At 43.2% G+C, this 13,215-nt stretch overlaps 1 long non-coding RNA gene across 1 annotated transcript; it reads left to right on the top strand.

The window, feature by feature from the left end:
• Window positions 1-318: 318 nt before the first annotated feature.
• Window positions 319-5,215, top strand: LOC129636838 (uncharacterized). The gene is made up of 3 exons (XR_008707152.1): window positions 319-495; window positions 2,504-2,599; window positions 4,809-5,215. It is a non-coding gene; the product is annotated as an uncharacterized LOC129636838 (long non-coding RNA).
• Window positions 5,216-13,215: the final 8,000 nt, after the last annotated feature.

Below are 13,215 nucleotides of genomic sequence, written 5' to 3'. Positions count from 1 at the left end.
TACCAATGGCATCACTGAATCGCACAACCTTTGAATCTGGTACTACCAAGACCCACCCATATCCCATCATCCTTTACCGTACTACAGCAAGAAGAACTGACTTCCCACAGTCAGCTCCTGAGGGCATTTTTTTGCAGAACTGAAATCATTTTGCTTGCCCATTATGCTTTTGCTGGAAATGCTGGGGAATTCTCGCCCCCTGCCTCTGTGGCCCTCAACCAGTGGCTGGTGGCTTTAAATATCCTGGCCTCTCACTCTCCTTTATTTTTGGTTACGCTGGGTCCTCATGGCTGGGAGGGCTTTCTCAAGTTGCAGGGAGCGGGGGCAGCTCTTCACTGCGGTGCACAGGCTTCTCATCGCAGTGGCTTCTCTCGGCGGCGAGCACAGACTCTCGAGTGCGCGGGCTTCAGGACTGTGGCCCATGGACTTCTTTGCCCCGTGGCGTGTGGGATCTTCTCAGACCAGGGGCTGAACCTTTGTCCTCTGCCTTGGCAGGTGAATTCTTAACCACTGGGCCACCAGGGAAGTCCACCCTCACCCTTCTAACTCTGGGGTTTGTGTCTAACACTGGCTCCCGGAGTTTCCCCAGGGGGGATGAAGTCTCAGTCACCTACAGTGGTAGCTGGCTTGAGAAAGCACCACTGATGGGTGAGGGTTAGGGATTAGCATTCCACTTGACATCATGTCCCCGCTCTGCTACTAATCTGTCCTCTACTCCCCAACACGCACTCCCCATCCTTATCACAGGGCCTGCTCCTGGGGGAGCCCCAAATGAAAGATAATGATCATCTTTTCCAGACAAGAGGGCCCATGGCTTGACAATGGGGCATCTTCAAATTGGCTCAGGTGAACATGGTCTAGAACAAGCAGACACTGGATTGTGAGGGGTTTTCTCAGCCCTGATGAGAAGCAGTTCTCCGATATCTTATGCCTGCTGACCCCACGCCTTCAGAGCCCCACCCGCTGCTCTGCTGCCCCCTGCCATCCCACCTGTGTTGCCGGAGACCGTGCCTTGGCTTTGTTTTCTACGGACCTGTGTCCCCCATGTACCTCCTTTGCTTCAGGACTGAGGGCCCCGCCCTTGGCATCACAGTCCTTCCAGGTGCCGCAGGCCCACTTCCTGCTCCTGAACATTCCTGAGAACAGCTCCCCGACCTCTCAGGCTTTCTCTTGTATATTCCTGAGACAGCGGTCACTCTGGCCATCCGTGATACCGAGGACACTGCAAGGCCTCAGAGGCACCATTCTGAATGCAGACTTTTATTTTTTTTTTTTGCTGTATTTTAAGGATAGAAGCAACAGGAAAATGGGTTAAACACATCCTGGCCTCAACCAGGGTATGAATGCATTTAGATCCCTTCCTCCCTCCCTCTCTCCCTCTCCCTCTCTCTCTTTTTTCTTCTTCATTTAGATTTCATTGTGTTTGCTTCCTTACCTTAAAAGCCTAGAATCATGGTTAACTGAAGCTCCCCACTGTTGAGCATGCGTCAGTTACCAAGTTCTAGCTTTGAGAATGTTTCTGTGTTTCTGAATATCACAGGCAATGCTTGTCTCTGGGTATTTTCATAGCATGAACAGCCCTGAGTCAGCTTCTTGTTCAAGCCTGCAGGAGAAATATTAACACTTACATAGTACATTACTGTGAATACCATGCTAAGTTGCAGATAGCTCTCTGGGCCTCATCCCTAAAATGTTTGGGTGACACATTTCTGGCTGCTTCCGCCTTCTCTCCATGCCTTGCTTCCTACCCAGAGTAGGCCCCCCTCCACTTCTGGCACATCAGCCTGGGAGGACCTAGACTGTTGTCTCATCATGGTTTATGGCCCTTTAAGTGACAGTAAATGTTCCACCTCATTCTAGTCCGAAGGATTTTCCCTGCTAACTAGCTAGTCTCATTGATAGTATTTGCCTTGCCTGTGCCAGAGTCTTATCTGAGGCCTGGACCTCAGCATATCAGAGCAGCTGTAATAAGCAAGGACCTCCCCATTTCTGTTAGTGGGGATGGGGTTTTTCTTTGCTCCCCCTCATCTGCTAGAAGGTGCCCAGTAGGCTGGTTATTTTAAACTTGTGGAGACAGCATAGCATTAAAATGAACACCGCTGCTGCTAAGTCTCTTCAGTTGTGTCCGACTCTGTGCGACCCCAGAGACGGCAGCCCATCAGGCTTCCCCGTCCCTGGGATTCTCCAGGCAAGAACACTGGAGTGGGTTGCCATTTCCTTCTCCAATGCATGAAAGTGAAAAGTGAAAGTGAAGTCGCTCAGTCGTGTCCGACTCTAGCGACCCCATGGACTGCAGCCCACCAGGCTCCTCCATCCATGGGATTTTCCAGGCAAGAGTACTGGAGTGGGGTGCCATTGCCTTCTCCGAAAATGAACACTAGAGAACGTTAAAAAAAATTCTCTTAATCTTCTCCTTTTCCAAAGCAACACTTTTCATTTTTGCATGTTGTGGTGTCGGGCTGACCCCTGTCCAACACTGACTTTTTCTCTTCACATTGTGCAGAAATGTTTTTCCACGTTTCTGCAGGGACTTCACAGTGATTCTTCTAATGACTGCAAAATCTGTGTGCTGGTTTCCTGAACTGCTCCTCTGCTCTTGGTAATTGAGGGGATTTCCAGTCTTGGGCTCCTGCAGCTAATATCTTCACAATGAAAACCTTTTGTTTTCATTTACTTAACTCCTTTAGCATGTGGTCCACAGAAGGAATTATTGGGCCAAAAGGTGGAGATGTGCCTCTAGCTTTTGATAAATCTTTCGACATCACTTTCCAAAAAGGGAATCGATGTTCTCTGCCGTCCCCTGGGGCTCCGTGCAGCCTGTTAGAGCCGCGTGTGCAGCCAACAGTCTATAAGGATTCCTAGCTCTCTCTCTGTCTTCTGTTCAGAGCCTCAAAAATTATCCCTGTTCTCTTGAGGAAGAATTGGAAATGACATTTTTAACCAAAAAAAAAAAAAAAAAAAAAAAAGACAAAAAAACACACACCCTACACAAAAAAGACAAAAAAAACCGAAGGCTGGCATCACAGGCTACCTAATGAAGACCCTACGTGTCCCGCCCCCTGAGGGCTAACAGTGATGGTCAAAATGCACACTTGGGTATTAGGCAATGGCTTGCTGTCTCACTTACATTATTGTATTAGGTCTTCTAGCATCTAGCCAAGGTTGCTATTTATTATCCCCACTTAAAGATGAGCAAACCAAGGCTCTGAGAGATGAAGTAACTTGCTTCAGGTGAAAGGACTAGTGTCAGAGCCAGGATTGAGTTTTTGTCTACCTTGTTTTATAGGAACAAAACTTGTGATGCCAGGGTACTTAAATGTGTATTTGAAGGAAGCATCATGAAGGTCATTGTCAGCTTCAGTGCCTCTTTGAGAAAAGGACTGCGGTTGTAGGGGTGAGACAGTCCGAGGGTTAGCCTGAACTCGATTCAGTCTAGACCTGTAAGCCCAGGTGAAAAAGACTCCTGGGCACACTGATACAGGGTATGGCTGATGAGAGAAACCCAAGATCAGCTAATAATCTGCAAGTGCTGTAATCTAAGTGAGCCTCTAATCGGGGAAGTTGAAATAGGGGAGTCAAGGAAGTCTTCCTGGAGGAGGTGTTATTTGGGCTGCAATTCAAATGATAACAGAATCTAGAAGTGTATAGTGGGAGAGGCGGGGAGACCATTCCAGCAGGGGAGTAGTGGCTGCAAAGGGCCTGTGGCTGGAGAGAATTAAGCATTTTTGAGAAACTAAAAGAAGGCTCATGTGTCAGGAGTGTAGAGCAGGCAGTCTCGTGTCTTCTTACCTTGTTGTGCCAGCTTCCACGGGCAGGAGCAGAGGCCACAGGTGTGCTCCCCCTCTGAGAGGGGCTCTGGGTGGTGACGGGACCGCAGGCTAAGGGGAGGTCCTAAGGGAGTATGGTAGACGTGATTCACTGGTTTCCCCAAGCTTCTGTCTGCCTCGTTCCAGTTCAGGAGGTTGAGAAGCTGCACAGCACCTTCTCCAGACGCCCTGACAGCTCTAGTTCTGGATATGAAGCAGGTCCTGGCCATTTTAGATGCAGGTGTACAAGATTGGGAGAGGGGAACAGTGGCAGAAGCCTTCTTCCTGCCCTTTTAGGCTGCTTTCTGATACTAAACAAGGTCATGGAAGTGTGAGGATTTCTGCAGCCATACTGCAAAGCCCATTCCATAGCCTCTTGGTCGTGGAGAGAGTCGTGATGGTAACAGAGGTAGCAGTGTTGGCCTCAGAGAGCAAAGGTCCACTGGGGCCAGTTCTGCTCGGCTGGGAGTCGTTCCTGGAGGCCAGTCTAGGAAGGCTGCTCTAGCCCTTCCTGTAAATGTATCTAATTCCTGGTCTTGAATCCTTTCCTGTTAAAATGCTCTACGGATGCTACTGATGCTTCCCCCCACCATCACCTAGCTTCCCCTGCAGTTGTGACAGTTCCCAGTTGCCCTCCCAAGTGCCCGCACGCCAAAGGGTTCTCTGATTGCGGGTTTTTTCCACCGCTTGGAATTCACTCTGCTAAAGGCAGGGGCAATCCAAGGGGTGAAGGTGTGAATGTCCATGGATTTCTTTCAGCCACTGGGGGATGGGATGTTGTGAGTGTCCAGCTTTCTGTCCTGTGGGAAAATTCCAGGACATGGTCCACGTGATTTCTCAGGGTGTCTTCAGTGAGACTGAGCCTCAGTTGCCCACAACAGTAACCCACTCACGAATGATTTTCTTTCTCTATCCTTTCATGCTTTGCCGACTTCCTTACTTGCATTTCCTGGGATCACCTTCTGAATAAACCACCTGTACCGAACTGTGGTGTTGGAGAAGACTCTTGAGAGTCCCTTGGGCTGCAAGGAGACACAACCAGTCCATCCTAAAGGAAATCAGTCCTGAATATTCATTGGAAGGACTGATGCTGAAGTTGAAGCTCCAATACTTTTGGCCACCTGATACGAAGAACTGACTCATTGGAAAAGACCCTGAAGCTGGGAAAGATTGAAGGCGGGAGGAGAAGGGGATAACAGAGGATGAGATGGCTGGATGGCATCACTGACTCAATGGACATGAGTTTGAGTAAACTCCAGGAGTTGGTGATAGACAAGGAGGCCTGGCGTGCTAGTCCATGGGTCGAGAAGATTCAGACATGACTGAGCGACTGAACTGAACTGAACTGAACTGAACCTCAACCCTTGCCCCAGGGTCTCATTTGGGGGAGCTCAAGGAAAGACAATAAATGCCTTAGAAGTTTCTGTTTTTGTGTGTGTTCCAAATCTGGCTAGGACAGAGAGACACAAAAGACTGGTTTACAGATCAAAGTATGGCTATTTTTTAACTAAGTCAAACATACTCCAGGCAATCACTTCACTGGGCTTTGAATTCATATCCCGAGGCTTTTAGCCTTTTAGTCACAAGAGTGATTTCCCAACACATTAAAATAAATTACTGAAGTTGCATCTTTGTCAGTCCATCCATCCATCCATCTTTCCAGCCAGCAATCATTTATCAGACCTCTACTTGCATCCAGTGTTGTGCTGGAGGCTGAGGACAGAGAAACTAATTAGGCTTCCTGCCTGCAAATTACTTACTGTGATCATCCTACGGGCAAGTGTAGCTCTGCCATACTGAGTGCCACTCTGATTTCTGCACATAATGCATTTAGCATGACCATATAAACTCAATACTAATGCCAACTAGTGGTCTTTTCATGTAAACATACTAATCAGAACATTTTCATCTCTCCTGAAAAGTGTCTCCAACATTCAGACTGTGTCTGTATTTTATTAAAATGCCCTGTATTAAGACACTGCTTCCAAGGAACTAAATTTAGTTTGAGAAACTGCTCTCAATTTTGGAGTCATTAAATGTAGCCTTTGTGTGTATGTGCATATGACAGAGAAAAATTACAGCCAGCAGTGTCTATATTGAAAATCCTGCATTAGATTGTCATCAGTTGCTAATAATACATCATAATTATTCTTATAGGGTTAAGCTTTTCTCTTTCCTCCTCCACCTGCCTTGCTGAGATAACCTCTAAGGATGTCCTGGAAGACGGTGGGGCTGAAATTCTAAAGCCTTCATGACAGCTGAGCTCTCCATGCAATTCATTATGTTAGAAAGATGGGGAGGAGAGAGTTGTCTGCAAAGATAATGACTGTGCAATTTCCAGTCCATTCTCCTTGCAGCCGGATCTTGGAAGCAGCCCATGGACCAGTTTCATCAAGCAGATCTTGCTCATCTCTCATCCTTCTATACTGGGAAAGAGATTGTGTCTGGCTCAAGCTGAAACCCTGGGTGGATGGGCCAGTTTGGGCAGAATGGAATAAGGAAATAGAGTGGGGTTCATTCCCAAAGAGCTTGATTCTAGGGATCTTAGGTGCAGTTCTGGCTGACATCAGTGTCAAAAGGGCTCCCTCCAGAGGGTGGGCAGGGAACAGGAGATTGACTGCCAACCAGGCCACAGTTCTGTGCTTTGTCTGTATCCCCAGCTTTGACCCCAGAGCCAGGCAAAGCAGGAGCTCAGTAAATGTTTGTTGTCTCCCTGAGAAAGCACTGGTATAGGATTACACGCAGCAAGGAAATCAGCCAAGCATGGTTCCTGTGGGAAATAAAGTCGCGTTCATCTTCAGTACCTGCCTATGGAATGAGATTCTCTGTAAGAGAATCCTAGCAGCGTCCATGTTGGACTATCTCTGGAGAGGAAGATCTCTTGTGTTTGTGGCAGACATCCCCAGCATTGCCCAGAAAGGTCAGAAAACTTCCAGGGACGGGGGATGCTACTGTTGCTGCATCTTGCAGAATAGATTAAAACCAGCAAAATCCAGTGTGGCCCCTGACAGAAGCCGAGCCAAGCCTTAAACACAAAGGTGGAGGTTTCCTCTAACTAGAAGGCGGCAGGAATCACACTTGCGGTGTCTGCTGGGCAGGTTTTCATTCACACTTTCAAGGCTGTTTCATTTTCCTTCCCAGCCCTCCTTCCTTTGTCTTCTTTCTATTTGTCACTAGTATGCCCTTGGCAGGTTCTCAAGGTTATGGTCACTGTAGAAAGATTGACTTTGTCTGATTATAGTAAGGAAAAGGGAACACTGAAAAATTAGAGAGTAGCATAATAGCAAAAATTAGAAGACATTAAATTATTATAAGTATTTGACATCATCTTCGTGCTCCTCTCCCTCAAAAAAAAAAAAAAAAAAAAATAGAAAATCCTTTATTTGCTCTGTTGGCCAATGGCAGAGATAGTTAGTTGGCCTGCTAAATCAAGTCTCTATTTTCTTCTACAGTAAGAAGAAAAGCAATTTTAATTGAGTACAAAGCTACTTGGAATAAAACTAGACTTTTCTGGCCTTCCTTATAGCTAAGTGTGGCCATGTGACTAAATTCTAATCATTTAGATCCAAGCAGAAGTGGTGTTCCTTTATTGGAAATGTATTTAGCATGCATTTTCTTCAGTCAGTGGCTTTCTTAACAGTGTTTTTCAAAAGGGCAGAAGTATTTAATTTTGATAAAATGGAAGAGATGAATATCCTTTTTAATGGATTACAATTTTTGTGTGCTCTTTAATAACTTTCTCCACCTCAAATTTGTGAAGCTGTTCTCAAATGATTTCTCCTAGAAGTTTTACAATGCTAGCTTTTATGTTAGAGTCTGTGACCCATCTTAAACTGATTTTTGCATATGGGATAAGGTAGGGGTGGAGGTTCATTTTTTTTTTTTTTACCAGGTGGATGCCTAGTTGTACCAGCATAATAATTTGTTGAAAAGACACCCCCGTCCATACACACATAAGGAACTGTCTTAGTGTCTTGGCAAAAGTAAATTGTTAGTATATATTTGGGTCTAGTTCTGAATTTCGATTTTGTTCCATTCATATTTTTGTCTTTATGCAAATCCCACACTATCTTGATTGTTGTGGCTTTATCTGAAACAAGTACTGTGAGTTTTACAAAAATTTTTTCCAAAATTGCGTTGATTAGTTTAAGTCCTTCATATTTATTTCTGTATAAATTTTAGAGTCAGTTTTTCAATTTCTACAGAAATGGAATTTTTTACTGGGATTCTTTTGAACCTGGGAAGAATTGATATCTTAATAATACCAAATGTTTATAATCCATGAACACGGTGCGTCATGCCATTTTTAAGGTCTTTTTAAACTTCTCTCAGCAATGTGTAATTTTCAGTGAAGGAGTTTTGCATGTCTTTTGTTAAATTTGCCTCTAAGTATTTTTTAAATGCTATTGCAGATGTTATTCTTTTAAATTTTTCATTTTAAATATTATATGCTGCTAGTGTGTAGAAATTCAACTAATTTTTTGTATATTTTCCTTGTATCCTATGGTGTTGCTAAATATACTAGTGTTCGTATATTTTCTATTTCATTGATTTCTACTCTTTGTTATTTTCTTCCTTCTACTAATTTTATATTCTTCATTCTAATATATAGCTTCTTATAGTGGAGATGTAGATTAGTGATTTAAGTCTTTGTTTTCTAATATAAGCATTTAAGGATGTAAATTTCCCTCTAAGTACTCTGCCACATCCCATAAATTTGATAAGTTGTGTTTTCTTTATCATTCAGTTGGCAGGTGAGAATTCTATGAATGAACTATCCATTCCATTATCATTCAGTTGGAAATATTTTCTAATTTCTCCTGTGAATTCTTTATAATCCATGTATTGCTTAGAAGAGTGCTGCTTAATTTCCAGATATTTAGAGGTTTTCTAGAGTTTTAAGTTATTGACTTCTAATTTAACTACCTTTTGTCACTGAACCATATTCTGAATTATTTTCAAAATTTAAAAAATTTTGAGACTTGTATCACGGTTTAGTATATTTCATAAATGTCAGTTAGGTCAAGCTGGTTGATAGTGTTATTCAGATTCTCTGTATTTCTACTTATACTTTGTCTATTTCTATGAATTCCTGAGAAGGTAATGCTAAAATATACTTTTGTGGTTATGGATTTGTCTGCATCTCCCTTTTCTGATTTCTGCCATGTGCATTTTGAAATTGTGTTGCATATTCATTGAAGATAGTTTTGCATTTTTATTGAACTGACCCTTTTATCATTATGATTTTTTCATTTATCTCTGGTAATTTTTTTAATCATAAAGTCTACTTTGCCTAGTAATACTATAGCCACCTAAGCTTCTTATGATTAGTTTTTGGTCTATTTTTCTCCATCCTTTTACATTTGGTGTGTGCGTCACTCAGTGGTGCCTGACTCTTGCGAACCCATAGACTGTAGCCTGCCAGGCTCTTTGATCCATGGGATTCTGTGGGCAAGGATACTGGAGTGGGTTGCCATTTCCTGCTCCAGGGGATCTTCTCGACCCAGGAATCGAACCTGGGTCTCCTGCATTGCAGGCGGACTCTTTACCAACTGAGCTATGAGGGACAGCCAAAAGATTTAATCTTTGTAGTTAAAGTGTGTCTCCTGAGTAGGCAGCAGATAGTTTGATCTTGCTTTTGTATCTAGTCTAACAATCTCTAGTTTTTAATAGGAGTGTTTAATCCAATAATTTATATTGATATGGTTGTGCTTAGCTTCCTGTAGGGCTTCCCTTGTGGCTTAGCAGTAAAGAATCTGCCTGCCGATGCAGGAGATGCAGGTTCGATTCTTGAGTCGGGAAGACCCCCTGGTGAAAGAAATGGCAATGGACTCTGGTATTCTTCCCTGAGAAATCCCACAGACAGTGGAGGCTGGAGGACTACAGTCCAGGGATCACAGAGAGTGGGACACGACTGAGGGACGACTGGCAACGGCAGCAAATCTTCCTGTTATTTGTTTTCTATTTGGTTCACCTGTTCTTTATTCCTTTTCTCCCTGTTTTTTTTTTTTTTTTGATTAGCATGTATTTATTTCATTTTTTAAAAAATATTTTTATTCATTCATTTGTTTGGCTGCACTGGGTCTTAGTTGCAGCACTGAGGATCTTTACCTGTAACCTGTGAACTCTTAGCTGTGGCATGTGGATCTAGTTCTCTGATCAGGGATTGAACCCAGGCCCCTTGTATTGGGACCATGGAGTCTTAGCCATTGGACCACCAGGGAGGTCCCTTGTATTTTATATCTCCTATTGGATTTTCAGCTGTTTCTCTTTATACTTTTGCAATGGTTTCTCTAGGGATTAAATATACATTCTTAGTTTATCAACAGTTTAGTTGCTCAGTCGTGTCTGACTCTTTGCGACCCCATGGACTGCAGCGTGCCAGGCTTCCCTTTTTCCATCACCAACTCCCAGAGCCTGCTCAAACTCATGTCCATCCCATTGGTGATGCCATCCAACCATCTCATCCTCTGTCACCCGCTTCTCCTTCTGCCTTCAATCTTTCCCATCATCAGGGTCTTGTCCAATGAGTCAGTTCTTCCCATCAGGTGGCCAAAATATCGGAGTTTCAGCTTCAGCATCAGTCCTTCCAATGAATATTCAGGATTGATCTCCTTTAGGATGGACTGGTTGGATCTCCTTACAGTCCAAGGGACTCTCAAGAGTCTTCTCCAACACCACAGTTCAAAAGCATCAATTCTTCTGTGCTCAGCTTTCTTTATAGTCCAACTTTCACATCCATACATAACTACTTGAAAAACCATAGCCTTGACTAGATGGACCTTTGTTGGCAAAGTAATGTCTCTGCTTTTTAATTTGCTGTCTAGGTTGGTCATAACTTTTCTTCCAAGGAGCAAGCATCTTTTAGTTTCATGGCTGCAGTCACCATATGCAGTGATTTTGGAGCCCAAGAAAATGAAGTCTGTCACTGTTTCCATTGTTTCCCCATCTATATGCCATGAAGTGATGGGATCGGATGCCATGATCTTAGCTTTCTGAATGTTGAGTTTTAAGCCAACTTTTTCACTCTCCTCTTTCACTTTCATCAAGAGGTTCTTTAGTTCTTCGGTTTCTGCCATAAGGGTGGTGTCATCTGCATATCTGAGGTTATTGATATTTCTTCCGGCAATCTTGATTCCAGCTTGTGCTTCATTCAGCCCAGCATTTCGCGTGATATACTTGGCATATAAGTTAAATAAGCAGGGTGACAATATACAGCCTTGATGTACTCTTTTACCAATTTGGAATCAGTCTGTTGTTCCATGTCCAGTTCTAACTGTTGCTTCTTGATGTGCATACAGATTTCTAAGGAGGCAGTTAAGGTGGTCTGGTATTCCTGTCTCTTGAAGAATTTTCCACAGTTTGTTGTGATCCATATAATCAAAGGCTTTGGCATAGTCGATAAAGCAGAAGTAGATGTTTTTCTTGGAGAAGGCAATGGCAACCCACTCCAGTACTCTTGCCTGGAAAATCCCATGGATGGAGGAGCCTGGTAGGCTGCAGTCCATGAGGTTGCTAGAGTCGGACACGACTGAGCAACTTCACTTTCACTTTTCACTTTCATGCATTGGAGAAGGAAATAGCAACCCACTCCAGTGTTCTTACCTGGAGAATCTCAGGGATGGGGGAGCCTGGTGGGCTGCCGTCTATGGGGTCGCACAGAGTCGGACACGACTGAAGCGACTCAGCAGCAGCAGCAGCAGCTGTTTTTCTGGAACTCTCTTGCTTTTTCGATGATCCAGTGGATGTTAGCAATTTGATCTGCGGTTCCTCTGCCTTTTCTAAAACCAGCTTGAACATCTGGAAGTTCATGGTTTACATACTGTTGAAGCCTGGCTTGGAGAATTTTGAGCATTACTATGCTAGCATGTGAGATGAGTGCAATTGTGTGGTAGTTTGGACATTCTTTGGCATTGCTTTTCTTAGGGATTGGAATGAAAACTGACCTTTTCCAGTCCTGTGGCCACTGCTGAGTTTTCCAGATTTGCTGGCATATTGAATGCAGGACTTCCACAGCATCATCTTTTAGGATTTGAAATAGCTCAACTCCACTAGCTTTGTTCCTAGTGATGCTTCCTAAGGCCCACTTGACTTCGCATTCCAGGATGTCTGGCTCTAGGTGAATGATCACATCATCATGATCATCTGGGTCATGAAGATCTTTTTTGTACAGTTCTTCTGTGTATTCTTGCCACCTCTTCTTAATATCTTCTGTTTCTGTTAGGTCCATATCATTTCTGTCCTTTATTGTGCTCATCTTTGCATGAAATGTTCCCTTGGTATCTCTAATTTTCTTGAAGAGATCTGTAGTCTTTCCCATTCTATTATTTTCCTCTATTTCTTTGGATTGATCTCTGAGGAAGGCTTTCTTATCTCTCTTTGCTATTCTTTGGAACTCTGCATTCAAATGGGTATATCTTTCCTTTTCTCCTTTGCCTTTCGATTCTCTTCTTTTCATAGCTATTTGTAAGGCCTTGTCAGACAAGCATTTTGCCTTTTTGCATTTGTTTTTCTTGGGGATGGTCTTGATCCCTGCCTTCTGTACAATGTCAGGAACCTCTGTCCATAGTTCTTCAGGCACTCTGTCAGATCTAATCCCTTGACTCTATTTGTCACTTCCACTGTATAATCATAAAGGATTTGATTTAGGTCATACCTGAATGGTCCAGTGGTTTTCCCTACTTTCTTCAATTTAAGTCTGAACTTGGCAATAAAGAGTTCAGAATCTGAGCCACAGTCAGCGCCCAGTCTTGTTTTTGCTGACTGTATAATTTATCATAGTCTACCTCAAATTCATGAATAATATAAGAACCTTTACTCCTCTCCCATCTTATGTGCTGCTGTCATATTTCACTTTTACATACACTTTAAATCCTACAAAGTATTGTTCTAATTTTTTCAATTTTAAGTGTTTTCCTTTTATCTTGAAATAGCCCATATATTCAGTCACCATATTAATCTCTTCCTATAACCTAATATGTTTGTAAGAGTTGATTTAAATTTCTTATCTGTCAATCCGTTAACTAGTATTTGTCTGTGGATATGTTTCTATTGACTATGATTTTCCTGACTTTTGGTTACACATTCTAGCTTCTTTGCATGTTTCATAATCTTTTTTGTTTGGAGAGTAAAGTATAATATTTTTGCTTTGTTTTCCAGAACAGGCAAACCCACTCCTCTGTCTTGCAGATAGTGTGAGAGACTGAATCAGTCATTCCTCCTTGAGTCTGGTTGGGCTGCAGCCTTAATTAGATCGACAGTTTACCTGTTTTAAAACAGGTAAATTCTCATTGGTCTTCCAGCTTTTCTCTCTGGTCAGTATTTGAGTTGGGAGGAGGTTGGATTAGAGTTACAGATATTTTTGGTTTTGTGCATTCAGTGAACTCCTCAGGGCCCCCACCTCTAACCA

The sequence above is a fragment of the Bubalus kerabau genome, chromosome 22 (genome assembly GCF_029407905.1).
Source record: "Bubalus kerabau isolate K-KA32 ecotype Philippines breed swamp buffalo chromosome 22, PCC_UOA_SB_1v2, whole genome shotgun sequence".
NCBI classification, from domain to species: Eukaryota; Metazoa; Chordata; class Mammalia; order Artiodactyla; family Bovidae; genus Bubalus; species Bubalus kerabau.
Note: the sequence above shows the minus strand (reverse complement) of the source record. Positions and strands in the feature narration are given on the sequence as shown.